This window comes from Odontesthes bonariensis, chromosome 2, assembly GCF_027942865.1.
Source record: "Odontesthes bonariensis isolate fOdoBon6 chromosome 2, fOdoBon6.hap1, whole genome shotgun sequence".
Taxonomy (NCBI): Eukaryota; Metazoa; Chordata; class Actinopteri; order Atheriniformes; family Atherinopsidae; genus Odontesthes; species Odontesthes bonariensis.
The window spans coordinates 22,291,852-22,308,751 of NC_134507.1; positions in this window are offsets into that span (position 1 = coordinate 22,291,852).

The window sequence follows — 16,900 nt, forward strand, 5'->3', positions numbered from 1 at the left end:
TACCCCAAACGGTAATTGCGAGGGTTGTTTGTTCAAATAAAGCCTTTACAGCTAATACATATTAACTGTATACAATGCATATATAGCTAGTAATTTACTTAAAATGGGTTAAGCAAATTATTCTAACAAGCAGTCACAAGTAAAATATGAGTTCCAGCTACAAGCACATATTTCCCATCTATGACAGTAAGATACATTGCAACTCCAACCAAATACTCAACTAAAGGTCAGTCGACTGAGTTGTGTATTTATTAATCAAATGGAATATTACAAGCTTTATTAAAGTGGTCATCATCAGGTTGTCGAGTGTAAGTCACTATACGCACCCAGATTGCTTCACTTCAGCCCTCTTTGGGTGTGTTGTCATCAGCATATGTTTTGTCATGCGAGTTATTTCCTAAACGCTTTTTTGATTCTTAATGATGTTTGTCAGCTTCTGGCAATAAGGTATCAATCTTGAAATGAACTCATGTGTTTCACGGAGCAAAGAGTCTATTTTGCTTTTCCACCCTTGTCCTATGGCAAGCAACGTAGGCACAAAAGTAAAAATCATTGCATTTGAGCCGAGGGACACAAATCTAGCTTTTTTTCCCCCATGACACTCAGCACATCGTTGAAAGTCGTGTTCGGGCGGAGACTTCTTTTGTGCCTGCACTGCATATGTGTCCCCTTTAAATGGAGCAGGACTTATCAACCTGGTAAGCAAGGCAAAACAGATTTATCTCATCGGATTGTCTATTTTAAGGCAGAAGTTAAAACAACTGAAGGTTAAAAAGTACAGTGTCAGAGGTGAGACCAGTTGGGGTGTCCTGAATAACATTCATGTACCTAACTCCACTGCCACATCTTCTAGCCTCCAAATATGGACTATTTCACCTATTAAGATTGATAAACACTCATTTTGGGAGAGTTTCATGAAATGCTGTGGGACTATACAGCTGTTTGTGACAATTTTCTTGTCCTTGCACTAAACAAAACAAACAAAAAAGTTGTGTTCAAGAGCAGGAATCAATAAATAATATGTAGTAACATGACAGTTTCACAAACTATTCCAAGGCCAGCTTCTCTTGTATAAGTGTTAAAGAAAGCTACGCCAAAATGTGATGGGTTGTGTTCCACGTGTTCCAATTTAGATAGCTGTATTAATGAGGACATAAATAAATTACAGACTGTTGCCCCCTTTGTATAGATACCTCTGAGTTATCATTGCATATTCTGAGCGGTATCTGAGCAGAGTGTTGTGGTTTAAACAGAATGATAATAACTGTGCTGTGTTGTACTCTGCTGTGAATGACAGCAATGAACCTTGTAGGATTTGTCATTCTTTTGCTATAGATGAGATTATCACTGTGTATAAATTGTGGCCCTTGATATTGTGCTATACTGTAATGTTCTGAGAGCAATGATGCAAACAGAAAGCAAAGCTTTCTGAGTGAGTTTTATGTGCTTTATTGTCTTTTTTTTTGGTCTCTCCACCTGGGGATCATGTTTCCTCCATTGTAAGGGATACTGTGATGCATTTCTCCCCACCTTCAAGCTCAAAGCCTTTCAGCGAGGTGCACTGGTTTTGTGGCCAGAGTTGGCCTCTCTTCAGTAAAGTTCTCTCATTAACGGCTGTTCAGTATTCAGCTTGTGTTTCCATTGATGGCTACTGGCACAGCTGCTAGCAGAGAGGAATGCGACTGGAAAGCAGCATCAGTGGATTAGAGGGAGCAGGGTTGTAGTATGACTGTTTGAGGTACATGCCTGCTTACAAATGTGCATGACTCAGCATTGTTAATGACGTAAGATGACAGCCACTTGAGAAAATGAGAAATGAGAGAGATCACTATTAAGATAAAGTGAAATCAGAAATATTTTTTCTACTGTTATCGCAGACTGAATGTCCAAGATTAAGGAAAAGATATTTTAAGAGTCTTTGAATCTCTACATTTAAAGATAAGATCTTATTGGCTTTCAACTGGGGCAAATAATTTACTGCCCAGCATCTACTTCAGATTGCATATTGAGTGTAGCCAGCATCAGTTGAATGGACAATTAAGGCTCTCAGCTGTTGCATCATCCTGAGTGTATCAACCTTTTAACTGAAAATCAATAATCTGAAATCGCTCCTCAAATGAGTATCTTTAAGTTGAACAAAAACAAAACAAATTCTGGTAACCTGTCAAATAATGTTAAAAATTTGTTCAAATGTTAAAGAGTTCCATTGACTACATGGACACATTGATTAAATGTTAACATTATGTCATATTTAGTTTGGGTTGCCAGCTAGGAAAATGCAGTCTGGGCTCACACCCAAGGATCCTTCTCCATCATATCGTCATCTTATTGGCACGTCTAGCACCACCGCAATATAATGTTTTAGTAAAGGGGAGGTACACCTTTGGGGGTAGTACAAATTTCTGGTTCTTTCATATGTCTTTGAAACCCCTTGTTGGAAGCATAAAGTTTAAACTTATATATTTTCCATGTATGTGGCAAGTCATTTAAAACATAAAAGGCATTCATATAAAGTCTAAATGTTCAGCCATCAGTGAATACCTTCATACCTATCACTGATCAATACTTGAATTTTAATAAATAGAGCCTGACATTGTAGCCCCATTTTAACTGCTTGAAAAAAGCAGAACCAAAAATTGGTTCTGGAGCTTTAGACCACATATCTTCCAGTTTTTAATTAGAAGTCAATGCTCAATACAACTGACATCCCATCTGGGGCTTATTGATCTCTATATTTTTTTTCAGCAACCAAACAAAACATTAATTAAGTTGCAGGATAGTTGGTTGACTTATTCTCTTTTCTTACAAGTTACACAATCTAATATCTATCCTGAATATAAACTGAAGTTTCAAAAGGCAAAGAAAAGGTGTACTGTTCAAGGTGATCTGATATGATGCTTCTCTGTGGCAAATCGTAAAAGCATGAATAGATTTTCCACCATACCAGGATATATTGATAATGTTACTGTTGAATAATTTACATAAAGGATGTTTTTACCTAACAGAACCACCAATAAAAAGCTAACATCTAAACACTCACAAGGCCTGATAGTCGTCTTTCTTCTTATGTTTATTTTCTTAATGGTCACACCAGTTACATTTCTCTTTATTGTGTTGATAATGGAAGAGTTGCCATCCATTGTAGACTGTGGGAATTTCAAAAGCAGTAGCTAAGTAGACTTACAATTAAAATGGATTGTTTCCATTTCAGTGAGGTGTGGTGCACTGGCCGTTTCCCACTAATGATTTAGTTGTTAAGACTGTGCTTGCGTGTGTGAGATAGTATATCTCATGTGCTAGGGACTTAAATCTTTCCTAGCAGTCACACTGGGGCTGTCTTTCTTTGTGGGGACAAATTCCCCTGATGAAAATCATTAAAGTGTTCCGTTTGTAATTATAGCTGTGGTAAGAATCATGGAATTGCTTTTAAATCAAAGTAATTTCCTTTGAATGCGAATGGAAACGACGATGTGCGTTTCTGCATGTGAACTGAATGAGTTTGCCAAGGTTTGCCAATTAAAGGTTTCAAGCTCTGTTGCTTCTCTGGCATGATGAGGCAAGGTAAGGCAAGAGAGGTACTGCAGCCCCACTGCACCACTCTGCTGTGATGTGCCAAGGTGTGGATGTCTGTGTGTGTATGTGTGGAAATGCAGTCAGGTGTGAACATGTGTCATGACTCAAAGGAAAGAGAAACTTCTGAAAAACACTGTCAGTACTGAGCTGAGTGTGATAGAAAGCAACTGAATATAGAGCAGAGCAGAACTGTACATGTGACAACAAGAGACTGAAAGAAGAAAAGAGTTCACATGTTAAAGGTGGAAAAGAGTGCATGAAAGAGAGGGAAGTGTCAGAAGAAGTCAAAAGGAAAGTAACTGATGGCTATAAGGAGATATTTAAATAAGAAAAAGAGTAAGAATGTGGAAAGAAAAGTTAGTGAGAGATATAGGAATAGTTGCATCTATTTACTCTCTTCATTGGCTGTTCCACTGGTGTTTCACGCATGGGTCTTTCCCTCCGCTGTGATGCTGCAACAGCGACACCACCTCTCTGTCTGTCCCCTCTCTCTTTCTCCCTCTTTCTCTGGGTTTCTCCACCCCTCCCTTCTCCTCTCTCCTTCTTTGCCTCACACTAACACATCCATACTGGGGAAGCCTGGACCAGTGGGAGTACTAACCAGTGTTTGTCGGAGTTCCCGGTCTGGTGAGAGCTGAGCCTAACAGGTCGGAACTTGGCTGAACCCAGTTCTGCCTATAGCTCAGCAAATACTGAGGATTTCTGCAATATTATGATAAGAAAAAGCTCTGATTTCTGGAAGCAAAGCTGAAGGAGGATTTTCTACAGCCTGTGGACCTTATGCTAGTAGTGTTGAAGACAGGATGGACAGTGGACTGCCAAGTTAGAAACTCATATCTTGTGTGTTCAACAATTGAATGCATATTTTTTTCCTCGGTTTTATCCCCAACTTCCTGTCAGAAGACAACCTACTGGAGCTGAATGCATGCAGCAAACTGCTTTGGAAGAAAAACGGCATCTGTCTATAAATATCTTTCAATAAGTGTATTCATTTTTCAGTATGTGCAAAGGATGTAAAAACTGCAGTTTAGCTGAAGCTACAAGATGCATCCAAAAAAGGAGATTGACAAGCTAAGTGATTAGTTTGCAAAGCCTGAGAGACCATTGCACAACTTATTTAACCACTCAGCCATGGAGCTCCGAGGGACCCGGGGTCTAATCAGTGGTCATGACCTGAGGGGACATGGTTTAGGTTTTGGTTTCCCAGCCACCGGAGTTCCAGCCGGTTCCGTTGTTACGGCAGTTCAGCAGCAGGAATATTCAGCCAGTGTTTGGCTTCGCAGGCGGGATAAACTGGAACATGTAAGTTCTGAATACTGGAGCCGATTTCAGACAAAAGTGGGAGGCTTAAAAGCTAGACAGGGAGCTTGGTGCTGCATACTGGCATGTGTTGAATTAAGTTATCTGTGTCAAAATATGAATGTTTGAAAAAGTCAACACGATTCAACAATATTCTGTAAAGGTTAAGAGTATGAGTAGGCATACTCCTTGTGGTAATCCACAGGGACAATTATCCACCCTGATTACTGGTTCATAATGGCTTTCAGAGCATTCAAGTTTAAGTCCTCAATATAATGGAAGAAAAGTATATGTCTAAAATTATGTACTTTTTAAAGTATTATATTATATTATAAAATTGTCATTTCTGAGATTTAATCGATATGTGAAAGGAAATTGAGGCTGCGCAGTTTGGTGACCCAAAGGGGCACAAAAATAAAGTGAACCTTTTATGCAATTTTCATCTGCGGAAATTAAATTTAGAACCACTGGACAATATTAAGATACTATTCTTTGTTTAGGCTGTAGACTATTTGGTGGTGGTAATGTAGTCATAATACAGGGCTAAACCACACTGGAGCAGTTTAATCAATGTATTCACTAACAGAAATGTAATCAATTGTTTTGATTAATGCTTTCAGTCCTTTTTCGAGCCAAAAATATCGAGTCAAATATTTGTTGGCTCCGGCACCTCTGTTGTGAGGATTTGCTGCTAGCTGCTGTTTCATATCACTGTGCATTGAAAGTATTTAGTTTGGAGGTGTTTGTTGGGCAAAACAAGTTACTTTAATGAACCATACACATCCTACATCATACACATCGTTGCAAGCCTTCATTATACTTATAGCATTAAAGGGAAAACAAGATCACTCTGTTTCAAATAATCAAATTCATTAATAACATTATTTATAATGAGTTGCAGGCTCTATGCTAACATGAAAGTCGGCTCGCCATGGAGCATATTTATCTGCTCGTTCACTGTTGTGAATGCAAACCTTTGTTAGGATATGTTCTGGATATTATGTCTAGATTTTCATTCATTTTCATTCATCTCTTGAGTGGAGGAGCAACCTGTATTTCCCTTTATACTCAGCAACACTTAGCATTTTGTTTTCTATTAGAAGTTATCAGGTCCTCAGGCGACTCCTACTTGGAGGTAAACAGTATCAACATTCACATGGGGCTTCTTGGTGAAGAGATTTAGCATCAAGCAAAAGGAGTGGAAATGGTGAGTGCTGAATATTTGATGCAGGAGCGAAACAGCTGAGAGCTGCTCTTGTGTCTGTCTGTGTAACCAACCAGGACGGTGAAAGCCCTGTCCCCTTTCCTCTTACCAACATTTAATAAAGCATGCGCACGTGAGGCAGTTTACAAAGTGTAAATGTGTTTGTCTGTTTGAGTTTTACATATTCCAGACACAAACATACAGACATTTTCTTAGGCAAGCCTGCAGGAGTTCTTCAAAAAAACCCACACATACCATCATTCCCCTTATGCATTATTTAACATAAATTATATTGGAGAAATGAAACCCTTAATGTGTCTCAAATGTGTTTTCAAATTGTTGCCATTAGGTCTGTCTCTTTTTTAAACTGTTATATTGTGGTCACGTCCAATGATCATCATATGTTGGCAACATTCCCCTGATTAGATCTCTCATTCAAGCCATGATAAACCTCCTGATTATTTAATGTCATTTTCTTCAAAAAATGCAACTAGGATGTATATTCAAGGAAAGAGCAAGAGTTAATCTTCTGACAGGGATGATAAATGAGGTGTAAGTAGAAGGAGATCGAGGTAAGAGGTTGGACGCAGAGTGCTTCAAGCACTACTGTCACAACAGTGTGATTCATGTCGCCAATTTAGCATCAACATCACAAATTCTAAGTCAGTTTTTACACTGATCCAAGTCACGAGTCTTAAAACTGATCCTGGGTCATTTGTATGCTTTCATCCAGCTTCATATATTGATATTTTACACATTTGACAGAGTAACTTGGGCTTTTATTTGCTCTGAATAACTGTATGTGGTATTAATGATGAATCATACTAATTAATTAGTTGGGTTTTTCTTTATAAGAAAGCCACCTGATATAATTCAGTTGATTTGTATGACAGTTCATTAATGAAAACTAATCTTACAAAATAGTGAGACGTATGAGGCTTTGGTGTAAGTAGCCAATTAATTATAGGGAGAGTTACCTATAACTATTCAGCCATTGACCATGGCTTCTTAATGTACTAAGTCCAATATATACATTCACATGGTTTTAGAAGAGCAAACACAGTAACTGCACCGCACAAGAGCAGTTAATGCTCAATTTAGGGAGAGTTACCTAAATTGAACTTTTTGTCAACTTTTACTTTTGAGAATCAAAGGTAAATAACATGGATATACATTATTTAGGCATCAATTTTCATGAAAAAAAAAAAGATTAAATTCAATAAAGAAGGTGTAACCACAGTCTGTATATAAAAGTCTGGTGCCTGTCTTTTGACAACTGTCAAAAAAAAGAGTTTTGTTTCGATTATATTGACATCAGAAGAGGTGGATCAGACACCACTGCCTGACAATCTACAGAAACTACACACATCTGCCTGCGTGGGGTTTCTTTGGGTGTTGCGGTTTCCACCTTTAGACTGAAGATGAGCATTTGGACTCTTGTACACCAAGTCAACATCTATTATGCATACAGTAGCTTCACTGATGTGTTTATCTATGCAGTCTTCTGGTTTCCCATATTCAACAATACATAGATCACGACTCCCTTTTGTGCTAATGTGTTTTATCCTCTTGTGCACATGTAGATTCTACTTCCACTCTGAAAGTTGGATGATGCCTTTGGTCACCACTAAATCTTGGCTTGGTTAGTTTGGTCCCTTTAGTCAAGTTAGTTGATTGTTGATCTCCAATTAACCATTAAGACATGTATGGTAACCAGTGAGTTAGCTTTGTGATGGTGACCAGTTATGAGTTTTTCCAGCCTCTCATCTACTTTCAGCTTTGAGGCCCCTGCCTGCATCGTCCAAACAGACTAAAGCAAGAACATTAAATGGATGCAGGGATGAAACTTTAGTGGTTTTTACCACAGACTTGTACAACCATACTTGAAATGAGGAAACACTTGTAGACTTCAGCTGTATTTTGACAGTAGGCAGACAGAACAATCAATTGTATTCAGCTTTGCTCTCCTCTTTTGTGCTTGCACAAATCTAATCTATTACATTTCAGCTCTTGTGCGGTGCAGTTACTGTGTTTGCTCTTCTAAAACCATGTGAATGTATTTATTGCACTTAGTACATTAAGAAGCCATGATCAATGGCTGAATAGTTAATGGCTCAATTATGTAATTCTAGCATTCTGTCTTTGCATCACTAATGAAAGCTTATGAAATGAAATATAAAGAATACTTTCTTTATCCCAAAAGGGAATTATATTATATTTTGAATTTTATATATACTGATAGGCTCCAACCCCTCCGCGACCCATCCGACGGATTAAGGGGGTATAGAAAATGGATGGATGGATGGAATTTTATATATTATATTTTAGAACTAATATTTCACATGCTTATTTTCAGATGCACATGGCACCACTTAGCATTTCAAATTTATATTGGGGAAGCTACTGGACCCAGTGTGATCAGTATACTCTTATGATAGTCTTGCCCAATTCGATGAATCAGTAGCTGACATCCAAACTGGGAGGCTAACTCTACATCAAAGAAAATCAAAATCTCCCAGAGGAATTTTAAGGATTGACAGCTTGAAGTAGAGCAGCCCCACACACTGATTACATTTTAGATTTCATGGCAGCGGTGCTGATGTATAGCTCAAGTCAGTTGAAATATTAGTCAAGCTAAAATGGACCCTGTGGAGTTTCCTACTGAATGCAAACTAATCCAAGAGGTTTATCAAATTTTTTTTCTATAATCTGGTATTTTCTTATCTATGCTACAGGAAGCAATGCAATGAGGAAGTGCATCATTCATATCAAACTGAAACAAGATGTATTTACTGCTGCAGATTAGCCACTGGATGAATTATTAGCATATCCATCCTTTTTATAAGCATTACCTCGTGGACCTGATTAATTGTTTCCCACTGATTTAGCCAAGGAGAGAGGGGAGATTTGTAGTGCATGTAGTGTAACAGTGCAGATTGTGTTGGTTGAACCTGCCAGGGCTTTGGCATATCAGTCTCTAAAATCTTTTCCATCTCCAGCAAATTACAATCGAAGTTAGACCCAGAAGAGGGAGATATAGATACAATTATGTGAAAAAAAAAAATCTACACTTTCTTATAATTCTAAGATCTGATGTATCATGACATTGAAAAAAATCTTTTGGTCCTTACCTGAACAAGTATTAAACTTTATGTGAATAAAACTTCAGATGAACAACCACACATGACATGTTACCATGTGTCATTATTTACATAACAAAAACTAAGACAAAATGCAGATGTCTGAAAAACTAAGTCCTCTCCATGACTCAACAGCCTGTTGAGCCACCTTTACCAGCAACAACTTTAGGTTTTTGTTTTCTGTATAATATCATCAGTTTCTCTTATTGCTGAGAAGGAATTTTTGCCCACCTTTTTTAACAATGTTGCTCCACTTCATTAAGGTTTGCACATCTCTATTAAGGTCTTTACACACAGTTCAAATCAGACTAAGGTCTGGAGTTTGACTGGACCATTGCAACCAATTGATCATTTTCTTTTTCAGACATTCTGTTGTAGATTTTCTGCCGTGTTTGGGATCATTGTCTGGTAGCATAACCCAGTTTCAGCAGAGCTTTAGCTGTTTGACAGATGGCATCACATTTGACTTGAATAATTTGGTATGCAGAGGAGTTTGTGGTGGACTCAATGACCGTAAGGTGTCCAGGTCCTGAAGCTGCAAAACAAACAAAAAATCATCTGTCCAAGCTGTGTTTGGTTTCCACCAGATGTGGAGATGTGCATCATGACCAAATAAGTGGAGACACTTTGGCCTCATCTGTCAAAAGGACATTGTTCCAGAAGTCTGGTGATTTGGAATTTCCACTTGGGAATAATCTTTGTCACTTTCCAATATAGATTTTTTTTAGTAATCTTTCTCATTTACTCTGAAGGGTCTAAAAATGCAAATTAAGGGCGGGAATTCACGTATCCAGCAAAATAAAATTACTCTTAGGGCTGGCACCATTATCTGTGTCTTGTAGAATAGGTTGTACTTTTAGATTCTGCTACTTGTTCAAAGGCAACTATGCCTGCATGACACAGTTTAGCTGTCTATGCATTAAATGGAAAACAAAAGAAAGTGGCAATAATTTATGTTGGTGACCGAGTTATCACATCACAATGCCTTAAACAAAGGGCTGTAACTCTGTAGAGGACCCAGAGTCTCGTTGATGCTGCTATTCTCTCTGGGCATTTCCTATGAACTGAACAAAGCTCTGTAGTAGTTCATGCCTATTAAGACTTCTAGCTTTGTCTCTGCTTTTAAAGCAACACAGACCAGGCCTTCACAGTTAAAGATGGAGATGTTTTTCTTAGATTGATGTGGTCTTTTGATCTTTAGTCTGTGAGCTTTAACTGACATTGAATCATCAGGAAAAATGATTCTGTTTCTGTTTCTCAATAGTTAGACTCAGACAAAAAGTAGATTCTTCACAATGCTGTTAGATTGCTTTGATCGTTCAGCTGTCTCATCCTCCAGTGTCATGGAGACAAAGTGTATGCTACAGCTTGGTTAATTAAAGCAGTTACTCTTGTCTAAAGAGAGGATGCTCTCTTTTCCTGGAGTTATAGGAGACAGACAGAGCACAGAGGCCAGTAAGATGAAAGAAGACACTCTTCAGTGGCTGCAGGGGCTGATGGACCAGATTTCCCATTTGTTTCTACCCATTTGCCAGAAATGGGGATACACAGAGAGATCTGTTTATTTGTGAGAGTTGCTGTTGTAGATGAAATCATACTTTACAGTGAGTAAAAAAAGGTAGATAGATATGTGGAGATGCCTTTGGTCAAAAGCTTACTATCTCCAGTCTCCTTCTCTCATTATTGTGTTTGGTACTGGATGGATACCAATTAAATTGAAGCTGGGAGTGGTTGGCTTCCTGTTCGACAGCTTGGCACAAGTTCAGCCTCACTTCACTTTAGCAGCAACTTAACTTTGTGTCGAGGGTTCTAGATGTGATTAAAGTTTTTCACTGCAACTGTTGAAGAAGTATCTACTTGATGATTCACTCATTGTCCATCACACCGTCATCAAAGTGACACAGAATCAGTGTTCTTTTTAAAAAAAATTTATTTGATCTTTATTTAACCAGGAAATAAAAAAGTTCTTGGTATTTAAAATCTCTTTTCGAAAGAGTGTCATGGCCAAGATAGGTGAAAGCTCAGCAGCAATAAATACAACAATACACATACACTGAACACAAAAAATAGCATATACCTATAAATGTTTTAAAGGGAAAATGTATTGCATCATGAGTTAAAACAACAAAAGTTTAGGACACCAATACCTTAGAGGATTTAATCACTGCAGTCAGCATGGGCAAAATGGGTTAAACTGTGGAAACAGCAGAGGGAGCTATTTCATAATATGAGAAAAATATGCAGTTCTTATTTAAGCATTTATTGTGTGTGCCAGTGCACACATTTGTTTGTCTTTGTGCATTTACAGTCCTTTAATAATGAGAAGCATTAGTTTCAGTACTTTCTTATCAGGTATGTCTCCTGGATGGGAGGGTTTGAAGCATGCTAGCTATCACTGATCCATCTAACTCTCCTTCATACCATTTACTTTGGTTAACTGTTCATTTAATTTATTTTCTTTCATGGGTCATTTCCCTATGTGGCACCTTATACTTAAACCTGTTACCTATTTCTCCACACACACACATACCCACATGTCCGGACAAATTAAAGAGGACACTCAACTGGAAACCATTCTCATGCCTTTTTCATTAAGTTAACTAATTGGGCAATTAGCTGGGACTCATTAGGCTCTGTTTAGTGCACATAATGGCAAATAATTCTTAATTGAAAAGTGTGTGATCACAGAGTGCTCCCTGATTTGTGATATCCACGTGTTCCCCAAAGGTTAAAGGAATTTAGTGCAGAAACCTGTGTGCTATCTTGTTTACATCTCTGATAAAGAAGCTATAGGTCTGTTCACCACTGAGCTCAGAACATAAGTTCAATTTAAAAAAAACTTTGTGTTAGTATTTTAAATTTCAATGACCCACTATTCCCTTTACCCCCCTTCTAATATCTTGATTTAGAGAAATGTTGTGTATTACATTTTAAAGGTGAACAGTATTTCAACCTGGAGAGACTCACACGGAGAGATAGGAGACAATTGCAAGGTTTATTGTCAATATTTCTTTGGCGCTCGGGCCCCGGCGGAGGACATGCAAGCTGAACCGCTGTGAGCTTGCAAGTCCGGCATAGGGAGATAGATGCTGAATATCTTCCCCCCTTGGGACCCGAACCTGGTGGCGGAGTCATACAAATGAAGGAGATCTCGAGACATCGGGTGGAGATGGGGAGGTGGTGGGATGCAGCTTGCCGATGAACCGGTAAAGCCCCATGCAGGAGCGCCTTATATGTGGATCTGGATGGTTGATGAGCGATTGCCAACACCTGGAGGTTGATGAGCGATTGCCAACACCTGGTGAGTCTGCCATGTTGAATTTGCGGCTAGCCTTCATATAGCTAACAATATCATGTTTCAGAAACTTTCAGTGCAATAGAGCAGGACAAAGGTTGTTACAGCTGATGTAGCTCATATGCTAACATTTGAGTAGAAGTATGTATTTAGTTTTCATTGTGTGCCCAGTGTTAACTGTCTGGCTGTTGACAAAACTGTGTTTTTCCTATTTGATATTACTTTATGCCTGCAGAAACTCAGTATCTTTTCTTTTCAATTCAATGTTCAAATCAATTTTATTTATGTAGAGCTGATTCAGAACTAAAAGTAATCTCAGGTCACCCTACTCAGAGAGAAATGCAATTCCCTTTGAGCACAGGGCAACTGTGAGGTGAAAAACTCAGAAAAGCTCAGTGCATCATGGGAGGTCCCCCCGCAGTGTGGGCCTACATCAACAAATGGGTCATCTGAGCCCGCCCTACAAGCTTTATCAAAAGTTTTAAGCCTCAAGTGGGTGAGCACCTCCTGAGTCCAAAATAAAACCTGGCGCCAAAGAAAGGAGCCTGTGAAGAGAAGTACTGGATTAGACTCAAAGGTATAGATTTTTTAGAAAAAAACATTACTCCACTCCTTTGCGATTCACTGGGGAACTGACAGAATGTAGAAATACAGAGTACATAAACATGACAGATTCTTAGTCAACTTTTCAAGATGTGCATCTGTCCCATTACCGCAATCACATCCTGTATTTCATCTACGCATCCCTGAGATCCAGCACTAAAGTGATGTTAAAGCCACCTGTGTATTTCTGGTGTGAGTACAAAGACTTGAAAATGTGTCCAAAAACTGGCTTTGCTTGTTGTGCAGCTCTTTTCCAGGCTGTCACACTCTGACAGTGCATCCCATAGAAACTGCGCACACACACACACACCAAGGCACATAACTGGAACGAGCTGTTTATGGCTGAAATTTTTTCAAGAAATACTTGTTCACACTATCATGTCATCTTTTATTTCATTCACCATTCGAAAAAACCTTGAATTTAAAGATAGCCATCACCAACTTGCATTTTGAGATGCCACCGTTTTAGTTACCAACCGAGAAGCAAGAAATGGATACACACTCATACAACTATGAAGGTGCCAGGGGTGGTTTCCCACTAATGGTAAAGTTTATGGCTCAGTCCACAGCCTCTCCAGAAGCTGACGTGTCTGTGGACATGGCACTGAGCTACAAGTTGCTGATAATGGCAGTAGCTTGTATGGTTCTTTGTTAACAAAGCTCAGGTTCAAAAGGTTTCCTTTCATCTACATACATAAGCAACTTTTCAATCAAATAAGCCCAGCCTCAAAGCATACCCAGATTTGACTGATCTGCTCTACTGGGCTATACATGTTAGCATAATCTTGTTTTAAGGAAGACTTAAACCTAGTGAATTAGGACCATAAAGTCAGGAGGATGATCATAAACTGATAACAAATTAAGTGAGAAGTGGGGTCCATTTTCCTTCCAAGAGAATGCTGCATGAAGCCACCTAATTAGCAGGGGCTTTACTTTTCTGATTTGGAGACTACATCCATGTTTTATGTACAGACTATGGTTTTTCATTTTGTTTGGTACCCAATCCCACCACTACGTTGGAGTTCTGAGCTATAGTTCTTCTAACTATAATCCTCCGGTAAATATATGGCAAATTAATGGCACACTGGTATGAATATGAGTTACATGGCTTCCTTTATATTTGGATTTTAAAGCCATTTAACAGACATCTGCAGTGAACGTTTGTACTCAGATGTTTGAAAAAATGGCTCAAAATATGGCAGTGAATGTCAGTAAAGATTTGAATCCATCCATCCATTTTCAATACCCAAGATTTTAATAATTTTGAATAATTATTAAATCAGTCAGTTCCTCTTGCATCGTCGCATTTGTGGTTTATGTTTTTTCTTGCCACGCCAAATCATTAGCTAATAAAAAACGACATCAACATTGTATAATTTCAGTCATATACTTACTTTGTAGCCAGGTCCTTCAATCAACATGTGTGTTTTCGCCAAACGATCTAAATTGTTGGCTAAAACCTGTTGCTCTACGCCCCCAGTTGGGAGTTATGGTTTTCTTTGTATAAAATAGAAATAATGATATGCTTACCCGACCCTGAACTAAAGGTTTTGGTGTTGTAGGGGCAGGGAGATACTGTCACTGTTGCTCTCTCTCAACAACTTACAACAACAGAAATAAGAAAGCTAAAAGTTTCAAGAAATAACAACTAAGTTATTCTCGTGCTTCAAACCATAAAATGTACTTACAGAAATTGGTTGCACTAAAACATCCAAACAGACTGCAAAAGTCTAAAATAAACTCTACGCATATGACATGCATGCTGTTTGGCTTCCAGTAGTTCAGTCTGACACTGACCAGAGAGAAGTGGCTTGACCTTTTCAAGAAATGCTGCGTCTGATGTCTCCCCACCACCCGCCCAAAAAGGAAATCTGGAGCTGACACCTAAAGCCTGGCTGTGAAATGAACTGAACAACACACCAAATTGTCAATATGAGACAGGGTCAAGCAAAGTCTCCACCTGTGAGCGGTGCTAAGTCAGGTGGAAAATCACAGTTCTGCAGTGCAATACAAAACATGAACACACATGCATCTGCTGATGGGCGGAAGAGACGGATGGTGATACAAGAGAACCTGAGAAATTCAGAAACTGTAAGCATTTTATGGCAGTGGGATCTTTATTTTAACACATAGCGTGGCTGTATAATATCTATTGTGTGCGCTTAGTACCGTGGTGACCCAGCATTCCCTTAGGAATGGCAGCTCCTGTGATGTGGTTCACAAACACTCACAGTGTTCTGAGGCAGTCATGGCAAGTCAAAATGCCGCTGCCCTGATCAAATGCTCAACCACTTAATCATCTTCAGGCTCTAAAGGATTCATGGAGGTTTATTTATCATCATAAGCACAAATTAGGGCAATGGTTTCAGCCTCTGAGATTTATGTTTGGCATTTCTGTGCTCAGTGACACTTAAGAGATTTATGCTGTCGCAGGACAGAAAGTTAGAGTGACCTCAAAAATACTTCTTATAGTATGACTGCATGACTTTAGAGTTTTTGTTATAGTCTAGATTTCTTTATGAGGTCAGCGCATTAATTTAGAGAATTTATAGTCAGTAGTTGAAAAGTACTTGTTTGGAAATGCTTGAGATATTATCCCATCTTGCACTGCTGTTTAGAGGAAAGCCAGGAAGTTTAGAACACTAATAAGTAGTTACTCTCTACCTAAATCTGTGCTATAGGTACTCACATATGCTTCACAAATATGTCTCTCACAGTACCTAAATCAGGAATGACTGACAGACTGTTGATAAAAGAGGAGGGAATGCTACACAATGGTAGACATGGCCTTGTCACAACTTTTTCAAATGTGCAGCTGAATCAAATTCAATGTGAGCTGATATTTTTCATGAAAAAGTTAAATGTCTCACTTTCACCATTTGAAGTTTCCCATGTTCAGTTGTGATTAAAATATTGTTTTATGAGACTGTAAATCATTGTATTCTGTTCTTTTATTGAAATTTGGGTTGTAATTATCATCTTGGTGCAAGCAGTGGTCGAGTGAAGGATCTTGGATAATCTAGGCTGATTTTGGTGTCTATGGTTATGTTAAAATTTTCTGTAAGTGTTTCTGAAACAAACTTCAAACAAACAAGACATATATAGTATGTATGCAGCTCCTCAAATGGCTGGGTATACAAATCTTAAATGTTACCCAAAGTTAATCCTTCTAGTCTTACAAGGGATTTGTATAATTTGTTTGGACACTTTAATGGTCTTTGTTTATAGATTTTATTGCTGAAGCAGTAAAGTTGTTTCAAGCTTCTGGATAGTAAGCTGCCAGCAATCTATAGAGGATATAAAGACAATACATTTGTTAAGGCTTTAACCATGAAAAATAACACATTTGCTGTATCGTTTACTGTTTTTTAGCCTCACTCTGCTGATCAATTCTCAGGAATGGCTTCATAATGCCTCTAAAAGACGGACTTTTCTGCTGAGTGTTGTTCTGTCTTGTGTGCAATAAGTAATGGCTAATGGATCTTAAGCTAAAAAACAAATATACATCTACAAACATTAAAGGGACACTAAGTAATATATTAAGTCATTTATCAGCTCAAATCAACATATTCATTCATAAATTAGTCCTCATTGGTGTAAAATGATCTCGGTCAAAAATCTCAATTATCCTCCTGAGTGAAGAATAACTTGTCTGTATCTACATAGAGCGGGCAAGCTCTATGGAGGCCGCCATGTCCTTCCGGTCTATGAAAAACGACGAAGTGCCGAGAAGGACATAAAGCACTTCGAATCGCGTTTTCCCCAACGCCAGGCCTTTTTTTTTTT